Below are 21,818 nucleotides of genomic sequence, written 5' to 3'. Positions count from 1 at the left end.
GTTCCAAATCACAGAGAAGGCATATAGACAGATGTTGATCAAATCATTTAAATGGGCTCCTTTTCATCCTTCTTAAAACTATACGGTAAAATTGCTGTGGAGTGACTAAGTTTTGTTTTTTCCACCCCTTTCCCTTTTTACACTGTAAGACAGACTAAGATAGGTTCTAAGCTATTAAACTATTTGTGATGTACAAGTCATCATCATAATTGGGGGCACTCTTTCTTTCGACCTTTGCAAAACTTTCATTTCCCAAATGTGACAGATAAGAAGTGCTTTTATAGCAACAATAATGATTTTTTCCTATGGGAACTTGCCAATTATAAGTTGAAAACGAAGGAAAGACCATACCGGATATCCATTTAGAATCTCAATGCACCTAAAATACAGCTGAAAACTTTAACAATCATGCTTGGAGGATAGTTCAGGTGAGCTAAGAATCTAACCTAGAGAAATATACATTAAAACAGTGCGAGGGCAAATACGCATTCCCTTAGAACCTCAGCGTGATCGTGATACTAAGTGTCCAGAAAATGTGTCCACAAATGCATCTGCAACTATTAGTCTAAGTTCTTAAATGTAAATAAATGGGGAAAATTCATCCATGGTACTGCTGTTTCAATATTACAACCTACAACACAGATAGGGATCAAGTTCTTACCAACTCACCAGACTTCAGACATCATGAGGACTTTGTCTTATTTTTCTCATATTCTCAGTGCCTAGTATGATGCTCAGTGCATGAGGTGATACTTAACTCAAACCATTCAAATACCACAAGTGTTTCAGTAAAGGACATGTGCAATTGCTCTGCTTTTCTCTAACACTAAATCACCTTTTAGGGGATCTTGATTTTACTCTTAATTTGACTCAGGTTTTCATTACTGATACATGCTGAAGTAAAATTCATTCACTCACTTGTTCATCCATTCAGCAAGTATCTATTCATTTCTTCCTATGTCTCAGGCATTGCTCTGGCCCTCCACTGTCCCCTATGGTAGGCACCAGTCACATGTGGCTACTGAGCATTTGAAATGTCACTCATCCCAACTGAGATGTGCTATATAGGTAAATTACACACCAGATTTTGAAGAAAATAAAAAAAAATGTAAAATAACTAATAATGTTTCTATTGATTACATTGGAAATAATTTAGATATATCAGGTTAAAAAATATTATTAATTTGTCCTTTTTCTTTTAACTTTTTTATATGCTACTAGAAAATCTGGTATATGATGATAATACTTTAAACAAAGCCCTTTATTCAAGGACCTTACATTCTACTAGAAGAGGCCAATGGTAAACAAATAATAAGCAATATTATATAATTTCAGGTAATGAAAAATTAATGTAAAGAAAATAAGGTAGGGTAAGAGAAAAGAGAGTGGCCAAAAAGGGATATTTTAGAAAGGGAAGCCATGAAAGTCTATTCTAGGGAGGTGATAATCTGAACAAGAAACATGAATGATAAGAAAAGATAGTCATATAATGACCTGGAGAGTTTTATAAGCAGGGAGGAAACTGCAAGTGCAAAGGCCCTGAGGTAGGAATGAGGTAGACAAGATTGGACAACAACAATCAGGCCAGTGTAGCTGAGGCACAATGGGAGCAAAAGGAGAGAAGTTTAGAAGGCAGAAGAGGGCCAGGATACACAAGGGTGGGGAAAATTTAGGCTAAATTCTACACCTAAAGGAAAACCACTGGAGGATTTTCAGCAGGGGGATCACATGATCTGATTTAAATGTCTGAAGATACTTCTGGCTGCTGTGTGGAGAGCTGACTAAACAGGGATAAGAACAGATGCAGGAACTCAGTCAGAAGATTCCCACAGCATTCCAGGTACGATTTCCATAATTCAGAAGCAGTGTGGTTGAACCGATGTTCGCATATACCATTGGTAGCAGTACGAAAGGATTCAAAACTTTCTGCAAAGCAATATGGCAACATATATCCTGAGCTGTAAAGACATGTTCACACCTTTTCACAGAAATTACAAAAATAAGTCCTAATAAAATAATTGGAAAGATGAAAAAAAAAAACACATACAAAGGTATGTACTACAATTATATTTAAAATAGAACCAGAAACTTCCCATGTGTTCAACAGCAAATTAAATAAAGGATGAAATATCACATAACCATTAAATTACAAGTATGGAAACCGAGTAACCACAGATAATAGAATTCTTGACATACGAAATACAAAAGAATCTGTAGACAAACTATTGAAACTAACGGGAGAGTTCAGCAAGATTGCAGAAAAAGATGGCATGCTCAAAAATCAACAGTTTCATATATACCAACTACAACCAATTAGAAAATATAGTTTAAAAAATTCATATTAGCTACAACAAAAACTCTAAGGCAGGCATAAATAAAAAATATGCAATATGTTATAGAAAGAATAAACAATTTTGAGAGACATTAAAGATGACCTAAATCAACATATCCATAGGTGGGTAGACTGAATATGTTAAAGAAGTCCATCTCCCACCATTTAATCTATAAATTTCATATCATTCAAGTCAAATTTCCACTGAAATTTTTTTTTAACTATAATTATGTGTGGTCCATATGGGGGAGTGGAAATGCACAAATATTGTACTGGTTATTATATTAGAGTATGCAGATTATGAAGATAATTTTATTTTTTATTTTTTCTAAACTCCTGTTACATTACTTTAAAAGTGGTATTTAATATTTGATAAAGAAAGCACATTATAAATCTGTAAAAGACAAAATTTAGAGCCTGAAACCACACCTAAAACATGTATTTTAGAATAAATTTTATTAATGCTAAAGAACAACTTGTGACCTGCAAGTATTCACTAAGATTAAGGAGAATCAAGTCTGTCACTAATTCAAAATAACTGAATAAATTCATATTAATTATACTAAATTTATACTTTAATTATACTACAAAAAGTCCTTAAAATCTATCATTCATAAGGCACTATAGTGTAGAGGCATCTCTCTTATTAAATAAGATGTAATTGGGGAGAGTTGTATATGTGTTACACCTAGAAATGCCTCAATTACCTAAATAAAAAAATCTGTTCACATTTCACTTTAATTTCTATGAGAACCATCAGCACTGTTCTGGTTTCAATTTATTGGGCATTTACAAAATGAATAAAATAAGATTTACGAAAATTTTAAAATAGTCTATGGACTTACTGTCCTCAGCGTAGGAACTAACCTTAGAAAAAGGTTCACTTCTTAAAATAAGAAAGTCACTAGAGGGGAAAAAACTATAAAAAGTTCTTCATCTGTGTTCAAACAAAACAAGATCCACAGAGGATACTATCTGCAGAACTAATACGTCAGCACGTATGACAGTAAGGGAGGGGACATCGTGGCCAGATAACCTGTGAAGTCCATAGTCCTGAGGGCGGATTGGAGGCCAAACATCAGCAACCAAAGGCTGGTGTCGCAGCTCACCTTCTCCTGGCAACAGAACTATGCACAGGCCCTTAAACGTGAGGTTGGCCAAGGCCATCAGAAGGAAGCATGTCCTTTTACAGCAGCGTGCTCGGACAGGAAGAAATGTCATTACCCAGGCATCTTAGGCAGCTATGTTAATTCTCTGCGGCTGCCACAAAATGGTTCCAGAAATCTGCCTTTAACTGGGGGGGGCGGTGAGGGGTGCTGACAACGGGCCACTGCTCTGAGCTGCTTCTCCCCTGGATGCACAAACAGAACAGAACCTGATACTCTTCCTCCCCCGGTTAATCCCTCATTAGAGTCATCACTCATGTCCTTGCTGAACAGTAAGCAGAAGGAGAAAGGGGAAGGCTGGGAGCTTGGAATAAGCTTCCACATTAGTATTTAACACTTCCTTTTAATGCAGTGAGCTCAGACTATCGTTAGCCTCCCTGACATACTCAATATTCATACTCACCTCTAATCCTCTACCTGTGCTGTTGCTTTCCTTTTCTGACTTCTTCAAATGCTACACAGATCAGATCACTGCCCAGCTCCAAACTCAACATTCGCCATTATCTTCCTTTGTCTTCACTGTCTTCCTAGCATCTGCATCACCCATATGAACACCTTATTAAGCAATGGCCCTCTGTCAATTATCTCATTAGAAATGTGTGCCTCCAACAGGAATAAGACCCTTGGGGACACCACATCTTGAGCAAAAAATCGTACTGTCAGCTTGATTCAGGCACTCCCCTTCCTACCCTGTGGCCCTAAAAACGATGCTAGGTATATATGCCTGACTCAATTTGTTTGGCGTTCTATTAACAGGGACACCCAATGACTAGAATTCCACATTAATGCAATATTGATAATGACTCTTGGGGACACTGAAAACTGTTTACAATCAAATAGAAGTTTAATTATATTTAGTATTATTTTAGCAATTTAGAATATCAGATTATTTAGCAATTTAGGTTATTAAAAAGCAAATAAAATTTAGCATTTTAAGAATTTTGGTTATTAGAAAACCAATAGTCCACAAAGGTGATTAAAGTGTCTCTAGTAATACATGATTTGTCCCCAGTACACCAATTCCCTGTATTTCCTGACCAAGATAACAGCTGTTTATTTGGATGTTCCCACGTGTAACATATGTGAAAAAATAATAATAAAATGATAACACTTTTCATGGAAGACAACAGACAACTTTAGAATGCAGACTACACATCCTGTCTGTACTTCTGCACAATTAGAATGAGAAGTTCTCTTTCCCAATTGCCAGTGAGGTCCTCAAAGAATGTTCTCTTGGGAGGCTGCCAGTGTTTTGTGTTGCTATCTGAGGAAGCATTCTGGGAGGTGCCCATGAGCTAAAGCAGCAGAGGGTTCCAACTCTAAAACATTTCAGGCATTTTAATTTTTACTGCAATTTAAATCATGTAAGGACAGCCCTCAGAAAAAGAAAAACTTGGTTACCAAACTTTACTTTTCCTTTAATGAGTCCATTTTTCTCCTAAGTATAAGCCATCGGATGGTGCCTTGCACACTCACATAAACTGATGTCAAAGCACACAGGACCACCACTCCCCACTCCCCCACCACACCACTGCGTTTCAAACCTCATAATGTCTCCTTTTAGCTGCATTAGGAAAGCTGGCACGAGGTTTTTCAGTAGTCAATTCCTCAGCAAGGCCTGCCTTTGTGGAAAGGGAAAAACTTTTACTTAGCACACTGAGAAGCTGAATTTAAAAATAAATAAATAAATAAAAAGGAAGAGGAAATTGTTATAGAGAGAGCCTTTGAATGCAGATTCAGTTTTCCCTGGGGGAAATCTGCATACTTTTTATAAGGAATCCCCAGGCCAAAAGTACATATTATGCTTTTCAGCTCCAGTCTTTAAAAGTGATACACGTGCCCCTTTGAGAAGGCAATATACAATTTTAAATCAAAGTCACTATTTCTGTACAGATGAAATCCGTAAGTTTCTAAGAGAGTTACATGGAGCAGGCCATTCTTCTCAAAGAGGCTATTTTTACAATATAATAAATAAAATATTCTTAAATGAGCTGCCCATCAACAGGAGAAAATTATCCATTTGCATTAAAAGAAGCCTATTTTTGTCATGCCTTTCCAAAGCAAAGAAGTTAGCAGTGGCTTTGGGAATTGTGAATCCACAAGCTTCAACAGCAATTGTCCAAAATTAAAGGTTTGTCAGAACGGGTGGGTGGAAGGCGGAAACTAAATAAGTATAAACATTTTATACCTCAGACAGAACCTTTCAAGATTATTCCCAAGGGCTGAAATGATCTGTCACCTGGGCTAGGCCCCAGCTTTATAAATGGAACTTTTATAAATGGAATATTTTCAAAAATAACAAGGAAAGAAAGCAATTTTTGAAAACATATTTTTTAAAGAGGAAAATGTTCCTAATATATTAAGTACAAAAGGAGGTTACAAAAGCATGAGATCTCGGTTTTATAAAACAAACAAAAACCAAAGGAAGCTAACACTGCTGTCTGCAGAACATCCCAGTACATCAGTAGACGCACTACCAGCGCTGCTTCTGTGTCCAATTCTTCCGGGGCTATGCCCAACACACCTTTTCCACATAGAGGAAAGAGTCCCAGAGCACTCTGAGGAGGTTCAGCACTGAGAAGGGTGTCTGTGACAAAGCTAAGTGTAACACCATTCAACTTAGCGTTTTTCAAACATACATGACATGCAAGCTTTCCCCCACCCTCAGAACACCTATTGACATTCTTAGCAGCTTCCCTCGGAAACAGTCTGTTAAACACAAATCGTATAATTGCTTAATGAATATAGGTAGATATAGAGGCTAAGGAAAGATTAGAAAAAACAGTAAAATATCAAAAGTGATGATCTGTGGGTTGTGGGATTTCTGATTATATTAATTTTCCAAATTTTCTACAATAAACACGTATTACCTTCATCACTAGAAAAACAAATGGAATATTTTAGAATGATGAAAGTGCCACAGTTTTACCTTCTTTATTTTAAACCATTCATTGGTGCAAAGTACATTTTTGGTCCTTCAAATGCCAACGCACTAAATTGGAGAAAAGCAGAAAGATCTGGTAATCTGTAGATTGTCGCATGTAGACTCGCTATAAAAGACCAGCTATAAAAGAAATGTAGTCAGCTTAAATACCATTCTCAGCTTTCTGGTGTCCTATGAAAATAAATAAAGCAAGGAGTCCAGCCCTGGCAAAAGATGAAGGAGAACCCCAGCCTGGCTAATTTCCTGTTTATTCTCTCAGATGCCAACAATTACAGGCAGCCTTTGGGAGAAATGTAAAATGTGTAGAGATAATCTAAACACTGTTTCGTCTCTTTATTTTCCCCCACAACAGATAGTGTAAATAGAGGAAAAATCATAGCTTGAAAGACATTCCTATGAATCTGAGACAATAATGTATTAATATATATCAATTCAAAGATGTTCACATCCTATGTGTTAAAGATTCGAATTTCATTGAAATAAATGCTAATTGGTGTAAATGCTTTTTAATCAAAAATATGCCTTAGCATATCTTCAACTTTAATATCTATATTACACATGTCTTTTAAAAATACTACGATTCCAAACACTATGATTAAAAGGCTATATGTTAGCCTTGAACAGTGCATGCATTTTCTATGCTGAGTTTCAATTCTACCAATTAACACACTTGCAAAAAATAGTTGAGTGCTGTTTGGTAAAGTAGCCACTTCTTTGTAATAAAAAAGCTGCTAACCTTTTCTGTTGAAACTTGTCCATAAAGTTGAATGGATACACACAACACAAGGGCTGGAAGAAAGCTGAACTCGCCTTCCACACCCATCATTCCCGCTATTAAGGCCTAAATTGGTTAAGTGGCCCATTCAGAGACACACCGCTACTTAGGGACAACACAAAGCCAGTTGACAATTTCCAGAAGACTAAGATTTTGAAGGCATAATTGAAAACTCCCTAAGTTAATACGACAGTGACTGCATTTCAGCCCTGGCAAGAACAAAGAGATAATATTTATGTGAGAATGAACTTACTCCATCTGTGCCTGGCACATGAATCTTTCCCTTCACTGTGTTAGACTTGCACTTTAACTTGCTCTGCCTGTTTTCCAAGTAACTCTTGACTGATGCCAGAAAAAATCCTCCTGTTATTTTATCTGGGCCCAGCTTTCACAATTTGATAAGTACTAGAATGTCTGTATTGTGTGTATGTTGGGGGGTGGGGGGTGGGCAGGGGCAGGGAGACCAAGGTTTATTAAAAAAAAAAAAAAGAGAGAAATCATTTTATTTCTCAAACTTGCACATTAAAACCTCATGTGAATTCCCTACCCGTGAAAATGGTGAGATTTTCCTTTCCAAATAGGGAAATTACTAAAATTCTGTTTTAAAGTTTTATTTTTACTAATAATTTCTAGAGACTAGAAGGGTGATAGTTTTTTTGTTTTTTGTTTTAATCAGATCAAATGCCTAGAGAAGAAACTCTGAAACCCTGGCACAAGTCTGGTACTCCTGTATCACTAACATTTTATGAACATATATTGCTTTAGATCCAGAGATAAGAATTCCTACCTTTGCTCTATGAAGGTCACAGCACAGTGTTTTCAGTATCAGGGAAACCATTCATCTACGAAGAACGTGTGTTTCGAATCTGTTCAGACTAAAGCTATTGTTAAAAGCAGGTAAATTTGAGGTTTTGTTTTGTTTTGGTTTTGGTTTTTTTGGCATCTTACATTTCGAAGACTCAATAAAGTTTACCAGGCACCCACCTGGTGTTCTCTCTCCTCCTCCCTCTCTCTTTCTCTTTTCCCCTGCAGTTGACTATTTTCTCAGTGAGCTTTCCCCCCACATCATTCCAAGTTTGGGCAGCTGCATCTACAACAACCAGCTTATAATTAAATTAAACAATCTGACAGGACATGTAAAGATTGTCTTTCAGTAATTTCAGTTTATTTCTTTCTTAGTTTTTTGGCTACTATATCCAATTTTAATGGTAGGGTATGTATTTGGCATTCCTGACAGCAAAATAAGAAGACATTGTTCCTTTTGAATTCTTAAAATAACAATTAGCATCATCACCATTTCCATGCTTCACAATGCACACCTCAACCAGTAATTCAAGCTGATATGCTGTATTGGTCCAGCGTTCACACTAGCGCCTTGGTCAGTCAAGTTTTGGTCCTCACCTTGAAACACCCATCACTTGGCTTCCAAGACACCATATGCCCTTGGTTTTCCTCCACTTCATTAGCTCTGTCTTACCCCTGATCTCTAATATTGATTCCTCCCAACCTTCCCACCCTCTAAGAGTAAGTGCCCTTGGACTCAGTCCTCAGAGCTCCTCGCTTCCCATCTGCATTTACTTCTCTAGTGACCTCATCCCGACTCAACTCCCACATCTTCAGCCTAGACCTCACTCTGAATTCCAGACTCTTATATCTAACCAACTACTGGTTACATCTATCTTCATTTGGACATATAATGGCAATCTCAAATGTTACAGATCCAAAACCAGCTCCTGAACTTCTGAGTTCAAACCTCTTGTAATGCAAGTCTTCCCCACGTTAGTAAATAGCAATTCCATCCTTTCAGTTGCCTGGACACAAAACCCTCACCACCTCTCCATTCCTCATACCCTACTGGAATCCATGATCAAATACTATCAATTGCACCTTCTAAACAGATTGAGAATCTGACCCCTTTAAACCACCTCCACCCTTGCTCAAATCAATGTCCTCTATGTCTTCCCTGATTACCCAACAATATAACCTCCAGCTACTCCTGCTTCTGGAATTACTCCTGCATAGTCCATTCTGAACTCAGCAGCTGTGAATCTTCTCAAATATAAGTAACACCCTCTCACTCTGGGGTTCCAACTCTCCAGTGGCTCCCTATGTCACTCAGAGTAGCAGCCAAAGTCTGCACAGTAGCCTATGAGACCCCCCTTCCCCACGCACACACAACTTCTCTATATTTTATTCACTGGTGAATCCTTCTATCAATACCATTGTTCACTCTTTAACTTATATTAATAATATTCTTTATGATGGCAAGTACCTCGATAAATATTTCTTGTAATTCTAAGAGAGCTGATAGGTTCATTCTTCCTGATGAAGTTCAGAATCATTTTGTCAAGCTCCCCAGTTTTGATAGAAATTATATTCAGTATATAATTTAATTGAATAAAACTGATATTTTTATATTACAATACTGAATCTGGCTTTCCAAGAACAAGGAAAACATACTCTGTTAATGCCATTCATATCCTCCCTCATCTTTTAAAAAAATTAAGCACTTGTTATATGTATCTTAAGATATCAGTGCAATTGAAATTAATATCATATTAAAAATATAGATCCCCTACAAGGAACATAAAATCTAGTGGAGTATATAAAACACATACACATACATATATTATTGTATAAGACATAATTTGGAAATTGGGAGGACTTTAAAGGAATACATTAACTGTATGATGGGAGATAACAGAAGAACATATTGCAGAAAAATATAGAACTTAAGCTTCATGTGAGAGGTACCATTTATTTTGAATGAGGGATGTGAAGAGATCAAAGCAACAATATTCTAGGAAAATAAAAAAAAATGTATGATCAAAGGCAAAAGGAGAAAAAACCCAGACAAAGGGGCTGAAGCACAGGGTATGCTAAAGCAGGATCAGGGTGAAACAACACACGGATCATTCTGGACACAAGATTAACTTGGCTCCTGTCAGGTAGAAAATGAGGAGCTATGGGATGGGCAGAGCTATGCTTTAAGAAAACAAGTCTGGTGGCTGGATTCAAACACAGGGCAATTTGGGGGTAAGAACTGAGGCAGAGAGAGTATGGTAGCTTTAAAACATGACCCCCACATTCTTTGACGCTTCTCCAATTGACAGGTGGGGTTCTATGTCCCCACCCCTTGAACCTGGGCTTTGTGACTGCTTCACTAATGTAATGCAGCAAAAGTGACACTGGGCAAGTTCTCAGGTCCAGATCTTAAGAAAAAGGCAACTTTCACATCCTAGCTCTTGGGATACTTACTCTTGCAACTCAGCCACCTTGCTGTAAGGATGCCCAGGCAGTCCACTGAGAGCCCAAGCAGTGATGAACTGAGGTTGCCAGTCTTTAGCTCCCAGTCAACTACTAGTACCAACTTGTCAGGGATGTTAGTAAATCATCTCAAAAGTAGATCCTGTGGCACCCAGTAAATGCCCCAGCTGAAGCCACAGAAATCTTCTCTGTCTGCTGAACCCTGCCCTAACTAGAGATTTGTGACTGTTACCGTTTTAAGCACTTAGTTTCAGGGTGGTTTGTTGCACAGCAGTAGTAACTGGGACAGAGACCAATTTAGAGGCTCTCACAATAGTTCATATCAATGCAAGAAATGACTTGAAAAGCAGCTGTGGGAATGGGGGAAATGGGTCAGATGCCAAAGATATTCTGAAGGTGCAATCAACAGGAAAACTGCAGCCTAAAATTAAAATTACAATTTAGCCTCTTAGTTATTTCCCTGAATAAGAATTAACTAGAGAGAAACAGTTATTTACGAATATTTTGGATTAGGAAGGGGATTTTCTGGTACAAAGTAGTAAATGTGGCAAAACTGGAGATACTCTACAAACAGCCTTTGGGGCTCTAGCATAGGACAGCAGTTCTCAAAGTGTTGGTGCCCAAGACTATTTCAGGGGCCTGAGAGGTCAGAACTGTCTTCATAATGATACATTATTTGCCTTTTTTCATTCTCATTCTCTCACAAATTAGAGATTTGCAAAAACATAAAATGGTGCCACTCTTCTCACCAGACTATATATATACATACATGTGGCGCATGCCACCATGCCCAGCTAATTTTTCTATTTTTTTTTTTTTTATTTTTTGTAGAGATGGGGTCTCACTATGGTGCTCAAACTGGTCTCAAACTCTTGGCCTCAAGTGATCCTCCCGCCTCAGCCTTCCAAAGTGCTGGGATTACAGGTGTGAGCTACCATGCCTGGCCGCCAAACTTATATTGTTTTAAAAATATCGTAATTCTTCTTTTAAAAAATTTTTATTTATGTTAACATGTAATGGGTTTATTCTTACTTAAAACAAATGAATTAATCAATAATTATTTTTAATGTCCCCATTTTACTTGTTAATATGGTAAATATGTATGATATAAGCCACAAAAACAAAAGCTGTTTGGGGTCCTGAACAATTTTTAAGAGATTGGGTCTGAGACCAAAAAGTTTGAGATGCACTCTCTATTGGGGCACAGAGTATTCACCAAAGAGTTAAAAAGTACAATGGCAGAGTAGCTGTGAAGAAGAATGGACATGGGAGGGATGAGTATGTGGGGGCCCTACAAGTCCTAGACTTAAATATCATCAGCACCTTCATAGTTCAGGTGGAAGTGACAGCCATACAGATCCCTTGTACAAACTTTTTTCCACGTTCGTCATAATAGTCTTGCTGAATAGTGCCTTTGAACCACAGAGAATATGGCGGGGGAGATTAAATCTTCTGTCTCAGTTTACATAGTGCTGATACTAAAAGTGTCTAACTTTTATTCAAGCTGCTACATATCTCTTTAAAAATGCTCTGGCATTATTAAAGATAAAAAGGAAGTGTACTAACTAAGTCAACAGAAATAAACTGTTAACCTAAGTAGTTATTTGTGTTTATTAAGTACTTTTCCCCCAAAGGACTCAAAACATTTCAAATACATCAGCATGCATAAAACCTCTGTTAATAACTTTACATGTACACAGCTGCTATCTCCACATTTTAGAAGAGAAAAATGTTACTAATTAATACACAGTAAACTAAAAAGCAAAAAACATTAAATCCCTAATTCTTCCTCTCTGCCAAGCAATCATTTATATGTCATACCAGAAGCAAAATGGATAATATCTTAAACTACTCCATTTGAGACTTTTGAATGAGAATCAAATACTTTCTCCCTGTTTTAATCTAAGATGATTTCATATAAACATTACCTTCTTTCCATCTTCATTGTTTGCCTCTACAGACTACATAAAACCCTTAAGCCTGGGAAACGTTACTAATAACACTATCAAAGATTTTTTATACATTTATGAAGCAAAATTAGTCACTGAACTTGGATACTCAGGTACCACAATCTTCATGGGGATAAGGAGTATTAAAAATTCACTCTAAATGCTGAATTTTACAAAACCAACAAATTATTTTACCCCTGAGGTATTAGGCTCTCCTCTAACTCTTAGTAAACAACATGGGCGATTTATATTGGGAAATGCATGCCAGCACTTCTTCAACAGTCTCGGCACAATCACGTATAAGCCACACTACTACTCAATGCAGGAAGAAGATTTCAGATAATGGGCAATTATAAAAAAGGAAAATGTCAACTAATAACTAATTGGCTGAATGAGGGTGTATAAGGATAATGTCAGCTTCTGTAACAAACAGATCTGAAATATATAAAAGGTCAACACAACAGAAGTTTATTTCTGTCTCTCCCTCTTGCTCACGTAACATATGCTCTATCTTCTGTTGCACAGAGTTATTACTAGGAAAGACTGCAAACATGACCATTAAGAATTTTCTATTGAGGAACATGTGTTGTTCCCTCATTAGTGAAAAACCCTCTGCTACGCAATGACTTAGACCCAGGTTTCCCTCCATCCTGTCTCTCACCATCCACAAAGTCCTTGTAGTAATCTGCAGCCAACTAGAGGAAGAAGGATAGAGCCTGGGGTTTAGGAGCCTTGTCCCAGATTTGGCTCCCATGATTGTGCTCACACTGTTGGGAAGAACCTGTCATGTGGTTCACCCAGATACAACTGGAGGCTGCACCAATTTCCCTGGTTGGGCGGCTGCATCACACCCGTGAAAGCTGAGTACAAGCAGTGACGGGCACTGGCAATCTCTGTCCCTGGTGTGACGGTCCCCCCACTGACAAGCAAGCCTCTGACACTTACCATGGAATGTGAATAGGCCACAAGAGATTTCCCCTCAAGAGTGGGCAACCCGCTCACGTCAAAATCATGCCTGGGCTGAGGAATCCCTCAATGGGCGACACACGTGGCATTCCACGGAGAAAGCTGTGGCACTGCTGAGATGACACAGACGGTCACACAGCTGCTGTGTGTACCAGGGTGGGGAGTCGGCACACAGGAGGAACAGACGGTATGTTTAAGGACTCAAAACATAACTCGAAACAATATGCAAGTCCATTTGTTCCGGAAAACAAATAAAACAAGCAGATTGACCTAGCTGGTGGGAATCACAAATACAGTGACTGTTCACAGGCAACAGTTTAGATTAGATTCTAAGTGTAAGAAAGAGAATTATATACATGACTTTCCACCAAAAAAAAAAAAAAAGAAAGAAAGAAAGAAAGAAAGAGTTGTTTCATTATTAAACCCATGTGGGATGTTTGAAATTCTGATATATGTATTCTTTTCATGAAAGGATCTTGCTTTCCGTAAAATAAAAAAAAAATCAGCATGTCTTATTTGGATTATAACTAATTTAAGGAATCACTGAAGTCCGGTTTCTCTTGATGTTTTTTAAAACTATCCTATTATTATTGCATGTAGAGAGGATGTTTGTTGGAATAGCAGATGCAGGTCTGGGCTCCTTGCACACACGGAAAAGCTGTTTTCCTTAGTATTTCTTTTTTGTTCTCAGTGGTTGACTCTGTCACACCTGCTGTACTCTTGACGCTGGTCACCTCAGCTGGCCCTGGACCTGCCACCACGCTGCTGCCTGCGCCAGTGACGGGCAGAATCCCAAACCATCCTCTGCCTTTCTGAGTCATCACTCCAGAGTCCGGGTCCCAGGTGAGGCAAACCTGAAATCCTGTTACTGTGCCCACCAGCTGGCAGAGGTCGGGAAACACACAAAAGGGGTCATTTCTGTTTGGGAAGTTAAGAGGAACAGGGCACTCTCACCCACTCAGCTTCACACAATGATGGATGCCCCCAAATTCAGGGAAAGGATTCAGTGTGGGCAAGCAGCCCAAACTGGAATAAATATCTACTATACACACAATAAAATGTTAACAACTCAAACTGGCAATGTGGACCCCTGCTGCTTTTCATAGGAGATGGGCTGTCACAAGAGGAAGGAGAACTGGAAGACTGTGGGAAGAAGCATTTTCTCTCCCACGCGTGCACTAAGGACTCCTGTCCACAACATTTCCCAGGATCCTACGTGGCAAACCAGGTTCTGTCTTCTCCCTTCAATGCCAGGACCCCAGGGACAAAGCCGCTAGGGACAGCTTTGTAACAGTGGTACTACTAGTGGCAGGAGGAGTCCTAGGGATGACAACTGTCCCCAGCACTGTCCAAAAGAACTTTCGGTGACAATGGGAATGGTCTATGTCCTGCGCAGCTTGTAGCTTCTAGTCACATGAAGCTACTGAGCACTTGAACTGTAGCCAGCATGAATGATGAACTCAATTTTTAATTTTCTTAATTTAAATTTAAATAACCACATGAGGTGAAATTTAAATTACCACATGTGGCTCCTGGCTATCACAATAAAGAATACATCTAACCAATCCGGCACATAAGAAAATGGACTGTTTAAATATCCTTTAGAAGGAATTTCGTCCATTGCCCCCAGTAATCCAATCGAATACCTAATAAAACAAACATCTTGTGCGTATTTCTCTCTTCTGTTTAAAAACATTCTGGCCCTGTCTTGGTTGAGTCATGGATCCCGTCCTAATTTGATTCAGATATGTTCACTATGTTCTAGACCAACAATTCTTGACTCCTTTGATCATGAAGACTCCATGTCAAAATGAATTATTAGCCATTTATAATAGTTGTGCTTTAATTTCTGTTGATTAAGAAAATATATTACAGTAAAAAGTTCCTCTTAATTCATCTACACTTTATATTCATGTATATTTCCTCATAGCAGCAGCTATTCAGAGTTGTAAAATAGTAAATAAACCTGGGAGACACTATTTATTTAACACGTAAGCCATCCTATTTGGTATTAATTACCGTGGACTCGAGGACTTTTACAATACTTCACAGCCTGCAAGGCTTTTTCACCCACACAGGTGAGGAGCCCTCTTCTCAAGACTGTACCCAGATATCTTGCAGACATGTGGGTCTTTATTCCCAAGAGACGTTTTAGATTAACGTTGGGGAAATAAGAAAAAGCAACTCTCCTAGTGCTTCGAAGTCAAACGTTTTCAATGTATATCTGCTAGTAGACATATAACATAAATGATTTATGTTGCAGTTAAGTCCAATTATCATCACAGCTTCAAAAAAGATCAATATCTAATCATTTGGATTTCTGAAAATTGTTATTGTTATAATTCAATATTTATAACATGCTCATCAGCTCCTTTCTGATCATGATTTTATCAAAAAATTATCCTCCCTCTCTGCCTGTGATTAACTTATGTTTCTCTAGGCCATCTTTGAAGCAGAAATCTGAAGAAATAATATGAGGGAAAAAAAGGAAACATTTACTTAATAATTATGCAGTCATTTCACTGTAGGTAATCTGCACACAACAGATTTCGAAGTCCAATTTTGAAGCAAATTAGCAGCAATCTCTCTGTTTGGTGTCTCTACAAGTACATTCTTATAGCAAACTCTTGTAGTGTTTATGTCCAAGTGCTGAGTTTACACTGGTAGCTCAATGTATCCTAAATAAGCCAAATACTTCATTTCAATTTCAAATCCTCTATTTCCAGTTCAAAAATTAGAACATATGTTTGCTCTCCACACCAGATTTCCAATGATCTAGTACGTGTCATAATCTTTCCTTTTTGCTACCTAGAGGTGGGTGATTTATAAACAACGTGTACGCAACTACTTTGGGAATTGTGTGAGGGAGGAGAACCGAGCCACTCCCAGGGTGGGGATGGCCAGGAGCTGGACAAGTAATTAAAAGCTGGAAGTGAAAGGTCATTTTTGTGAGGCTGACAGAAGAATGAGGAAAGATACCATCAGATTATAAATGAAATGGGAAAGGAACACTTCCACATCATATATGAGCCAAAATCTTATAGTCCAAGAGCAAACTAGAGGATAACGTTGAAGGATAACCGCACAGCTCAGGTTTGACCACTGTAATCTTGGAACACCCCCAAAATCTTTGAGGGATCCTGTGGTTTGGGGTGACGTCCCCATTAGACCCCCAGAGCACCTGTCACTATAGCTTTCTCAGTCTCCATATGTTCTACCTTGGATGCACAGCTCTGATCAGAATCAAAGTCCCCAAGTATGCCTCTCAGGAGAGCTGGCAGATGTTGGTCCATATTATGGAATAAAAGGTCTCAGATGAAAACAAAAGCAACTCCTAGGCTAGTAGGAGCTCACTCTGTGAAATTTAGAAACCTCTTGGAGACTCTGTATAGATTACAAAAAGACACAATATACCCCAAAATGCCCATAACCTTGTTATAGCTGATAAAGTTCTCAAGCAAATCACAAACCACACTTTGGGGAAAAAAAAAAAAAAATCTTACAGAGAAAATCAAAGATATGACAACTTTTATAAGCCACAGACCATTTTATACTTCCAAACTCTCTGGGCTTCCTAGAAAGATGTCATCCACTGAAAAGAAAGGAACATATTTCATCAAGATGGGCTGAAATGAATCTATTCCAATAAAAAATGTATCTACTGAGAGGCATTCACTTATTACATATCACATGCATTGACTGCTGTAGACATCAACTATTCTCTCAAAATAGTCATTCTTTAAAAAGCCTGGCAAACTCAAATATTGAATTTAGAAAGCTGAATCTGAGGTTTTAATTCAATTCACAATGGCATGTGTTAGCGGCATGAAAAAAAAATATCGCTTCTTGATTCAATCATTTGGGTTGTAATTTATTCAAGTTAACATTTTTTTAAAGGCACAAATTAATTTTAAAAAGCACAAACACCTACCTTTTTAAGAGAGATCACAGTTCAGCATTCTGTATCATAGAGAAACCATCTTTCCCTGTGGGGGGAAAAAATAGAAGAAAAACTATCCAGTAGTAACAGAAAACAGCAAAGGTGAATTTTTAAGACCTGCCATAATCTCATCATGTTGTGGCTTCATTTACAATATTAAACAAATGGAAATCTTTAAATTAGACTTAAAATACTTCTCCATTTCTATGTATTTTTTTATTTCATTTCTATCTAAATGAGAGATTTTAAAGATTTTGATTACAATGATTTGATTTCTAATTAGCAAATGGATAAAATGAAATGGAAAACAGATAAAAGTAAATGGAAATTTTATAAAATTATAATATATATCCAATGACATATTTTCAAACATTTTAATTCCATAAAGTAAATGGAAGTCGTAAAGTATAAAAATTCCACTCCTGTTTCCACTTTTACAGTGGGAAAATGAGGTGAAGAGATTGTAATGGGCTGTGCAAGTAACAGAAGCAACAGAACTATAAGCTGCTACTTCCATCTGTTCAAATTTTTTTAACTGTCCAAGCCAATAAACTATATTTATGTACTCTATTTTGCTTAGCTAAGGCTTTTGGATCAAGAAAAAATACATTAAAAAATTAAATCAATAGGATCCCTCTGATTTTATTTTACATTTATTACTTTCAATAAATCATAGATATAGAAACCTATAAGTCACTAATAAATACTAAATATGACTTTTCTATTCAAAATCACTCGTTGATGTAGACAAATTATTTTAACATTTTTAACTTTGTATATGCAAGTCCAACTAATAAAGTAAATGGTTTAGTTTAATATAAGTTAATCACCCATTACTATAAACTGTTTCCAGTCAAATTTACTTAAAAATGGCAAAAGGGATAATGTCCACAAGAATGTAATTTGGACTCTATCACGTACCATCTGTAATTTAACTTCCCAGGAGGATAATGGTCTATAGATTCAGAAACAAAGATCAAGATTCTAACCCAAAGAGCTCCAAGGATTTGAAATGACTGCCTGTATAAATGCAAGGAGACTGCCTTCCAGAAGAATCACTCCCCCACACACATCAAATGGGGACTCACTCCTCTACTAGCTTGTGCTTGCTTCAGATGCCACCTTCCTTTCAGAAAACAAAAATCCTTTTTCAGCTTTAAATAAGAAATGTTCACAACATCCTACTGAAAGGAGTGGGGACCCTGTAACCACTTCCACATTTTCAAAGGGCCAAATGTAATCTCCACCCTTCTTGGTCATGCTTAGCAGCAGAACCTCTTTCCTTCAAAGCAACACCAGTGCTCCACACGGACTCCCCAAAGTGGGCCAGCATCTGGGGCCCTGAAGGTTCGTTGTGATATTCACTCTACTTTACATATATTCAAACTTTTCCACAATAAAAAGCTTTAAAAATGCTCATACAATGAAAATTATGAGTGAAAATATAGAAAGACAGAAATGCCCAGATCATAAATATCACAACTTTGATATTTTTCAAATACCTTCCCCTCCAAAAAGACTAAGGAAATACTTTAAGAAAAATTTTTTAAATCATACATCACACTAGGAAAAATGAACAGCTTCTAGGTATGGTTTTATAAACATGCTAATAATGGTCTTGAAGCTTTATTTCAATATTTTAAAAGGCAAATAACAAGTATATATTTATTTACAATAAAGCTTCTGTATTTTTTAATTATTTCAAATATCTCTGCTTTGAATTAAGGGATATCAACATAGGAACACTGGTGACCTCATGCTTGCCAGAAATTGTTGGCAGTTAAGTACACCTTTGATTAATGTAACTGGGGAAATGGATAACTTATAATTAATATCAATGTGATCTGTTTCATGAACAAAAATCTTCCTAAATAAGAGACTGGAGAGGGAACAATTTAAAAAAAAAAAAAAAAAGATCCTTTACTGATGGCAAGCTTTGGGATCACAGATATAAACTATGAGATCTTCTACCTGCTTATGCTAGCTGAGTAAGCTGAGCTTAGCCGTCTGTTACTAAGAAATAGCCAATATATGGGTGCTCCACAGATTATACCACTGAATTTTGTTAAAATGTGAAAGAGACAAAAGGGGTCATATGAGGCTAGAGCTCAGCTTTCACGACAAGCAGGGAAAGTCACACTGAGTAAAATCATCCTCGCAGCCTCGGAATTTGACTTACTGACCCTGGCAGACACCACTACTGGAAACCTGACCCTGGACATAAAATAAAAGGCAGGATTTATGTCACAGTTCATGGAAAGACCATGTGCAAAGCTGGGCTAAGCCTACATCAAAGACAAACCAGGTGGAAGAACAAACTCAGGTTTCCTCTGAACAGAATACACACCACGACCCAATGCTGAATCCTAATGTGAGATGTGATGATTAAGAACAAAAAAAGAAAAAAAGTAGTTCATGGTTTTCTATTTTCTTTTTTGAGTTTTCCTGGCCTAAAACAAATCTGTTTCCTTTCCAATAAAGAGACAATGCCAAACTCTGAAAAGGAAATTTGTGTGACTTAATGGGTAAGCATATAAAAGCTAGAAAAGGGAGTATTATGGGAAAACCAGAGCAACTCAGCCTTAGGAGGCAGGCTTCCAGATTTATTGGTGAAAGGATGAGGGTCAGAGGATGAAGTGTGTGGATGATAATTATGAACGAGCTACACTATGAAGGTCAGCTAAACAAAATTCAGTTGCTTTCAATGTGAAAATAAATCACAGTTCCAACAATTTACTACATGAGCTAAGAAAAACTTCCATTAGCTTACGTCCATACTTAGATATCTTCTTTCATGCACCCATACTTTGAGGTCTAGTTTTATTAAATTGGGAACGGTATATCATAAGGCCTTATGCATTTTAATAAATATTTGTCAAATAAATGAGTGAATGAAGTAGTAAGTTGATACTCACCAAATCATGAAATGTAAGACTAAAGCCATTAGAAGTGACAATAATAAAACTCCCCGGTATGGCAGTTATAGCTAGTTGTCTACCCAATGTTCATAACATTGACTTTCTTGTGGGGGGCAAAATATACCAGGGTAAAATGATTTGTTTCCCCAGACTCTCTTGCAGCTAGGGGTAGCCATGTGGCAAAGTTTTGACCAATGACATGCAAAAGAGAGGACTCTGAGAAAGTACATTCTCAAGATATAAAAACATCCCCTTCCCTCTTTCCTGGGAATAGCTGCTGGGAGGTACAGAGCCACCTCACAACCATGAAGTCAAAAGCCAGACAATAAGTAGTGAAAAGAAGGACAGAAAGAACCTGGTTCTCTGACGGCATCGCTAAGATGCTACATCTGCCGGACATGCTTAGATTTCTAAGCCTGCATTTCATGTTAGGTGTGACACACTTCTGTAAGTTTAAGCTGCTGTTTTCTAGTATTCACAGCCAAAAATATTCTAATAAACACCAGATATAACTTATTTTTCCCCTGATTGTGTTCCCAGAAGTTGCTCCTATTTCAACAAAGTTTGATGCTCCATATAACTGTCCAGTTACATCATCATTGCTGACCTCATCAACAGTGTCCACTTGTCAACATGAGGATGTCTCACACTAAAAGGCCAACAGGCTTACGGGAGAATAGGAAAACCACCAGAAACAACAGCCCACATCACTCTACCAAGTCACACTGTGCCCTCCTATGGACCCCGACACTCTCCCATGAAGGACACAAAGGAGAATGATGGCAAAAAAGAGAGCAATACTATTCCAATAACCAAAGAAATAGAGAATCTTCTAATTTAAGATAGTCTTCAAAACCTACATGTCTCAACAAAGAAAAGTAAGTATTTAGGAGCATGGTTGGACTAAGCATCAGAAATGAAACATCACTAAAAAACAGAAAAGAACACAAAGATATACCTCTTGAGGTCGTAAGGGCTAGCCTGATTCAAATGCTGCTACTCTGCAGAAGGCCTCAGGACTGCCCCTTCCGTGGAACATGAAATTCTACAGTAATTTCTCTCTTCTCTGTTGCTCTCTCTTGATACAACATAAACTCCTAGAGGTCAGGAAGTTGGCATGTAACAAGTACTAGAGAATGCTGAATAAATCAATGAGCAAAACCACAGAGAAATTACTGTTCCAAGAGACTTTATGAAAAGTACACAGTCCTCAGAAAATCTGTGAGCAGCACTTCTAGAAATACAATAATGAGCTGTAAGAACTGTTTAACTGACCGAGTGTGGCATATTTAATGGTCAAACGTCTACAAACAAAAAAGACACTTAAGAAGCAGCTATTATAAGCCAGGTGATGTGTTGCACACTTTACACCTAGTATTTCATTTAGTCTTTACAGCTCTCCAGTTAGTCACTAGTGTCTGCCCTTTCAGATGAGAGTAAGTTCAGAGGGCGCTAAGGAGCTCACCTAAGGTCATCTGTCTAGTAAAAGGCAGACTTGCCATTCAAACCCAGGAAGGTCAGCTCTCAGTTTTCTGCTACACTATGCTGCTTCTCACTTTGG

The 21,818-nt window shown here is 37.7% G+C and overlaps 1 protein-coding gene across 2 annotated transcripts in view; it reads right to left on the bottom strand.

The window, feature by feature from the left end:
- Nucleotides 1-17,534, bottom strand: part of PLCB4 (phospholipase C beta 4) — a 316,073-nt gene extending 298,539 nt beyond the window's left edge. For both annotated transcript variants that reach the window (XM_045528104.1, XM_045528105.1), the window contains exon 1: nucleotides 17,331-17,534. The gene's annotated coding sequence lies outside the window, so the exon portion shown is untranslated. The remainder of the gene's footprint in view (nucleotides 1-17,330) is intronic.
- Nucleotides 17,535-21,818: the final 4,284 nt, after the last annotated feature.

This window comes from Lemur catta, chromosome 17, assembly GCF_020740605.2.
Source record: "Lemur catta isolate mLemCat1 chromosome 17, mLemCat1.pri, whole genome shotgun sequence".
Lineage (NCBI taxonomy): Eukaryota > Metazoa > Chordata > Mammalia > Primates > Lemuridae > Lemur > Lemur catta.
Note: the sequence above shows the minus strand (reverse complement) of the source record. Positions and strands in the feature narration are given on the sequence as shown.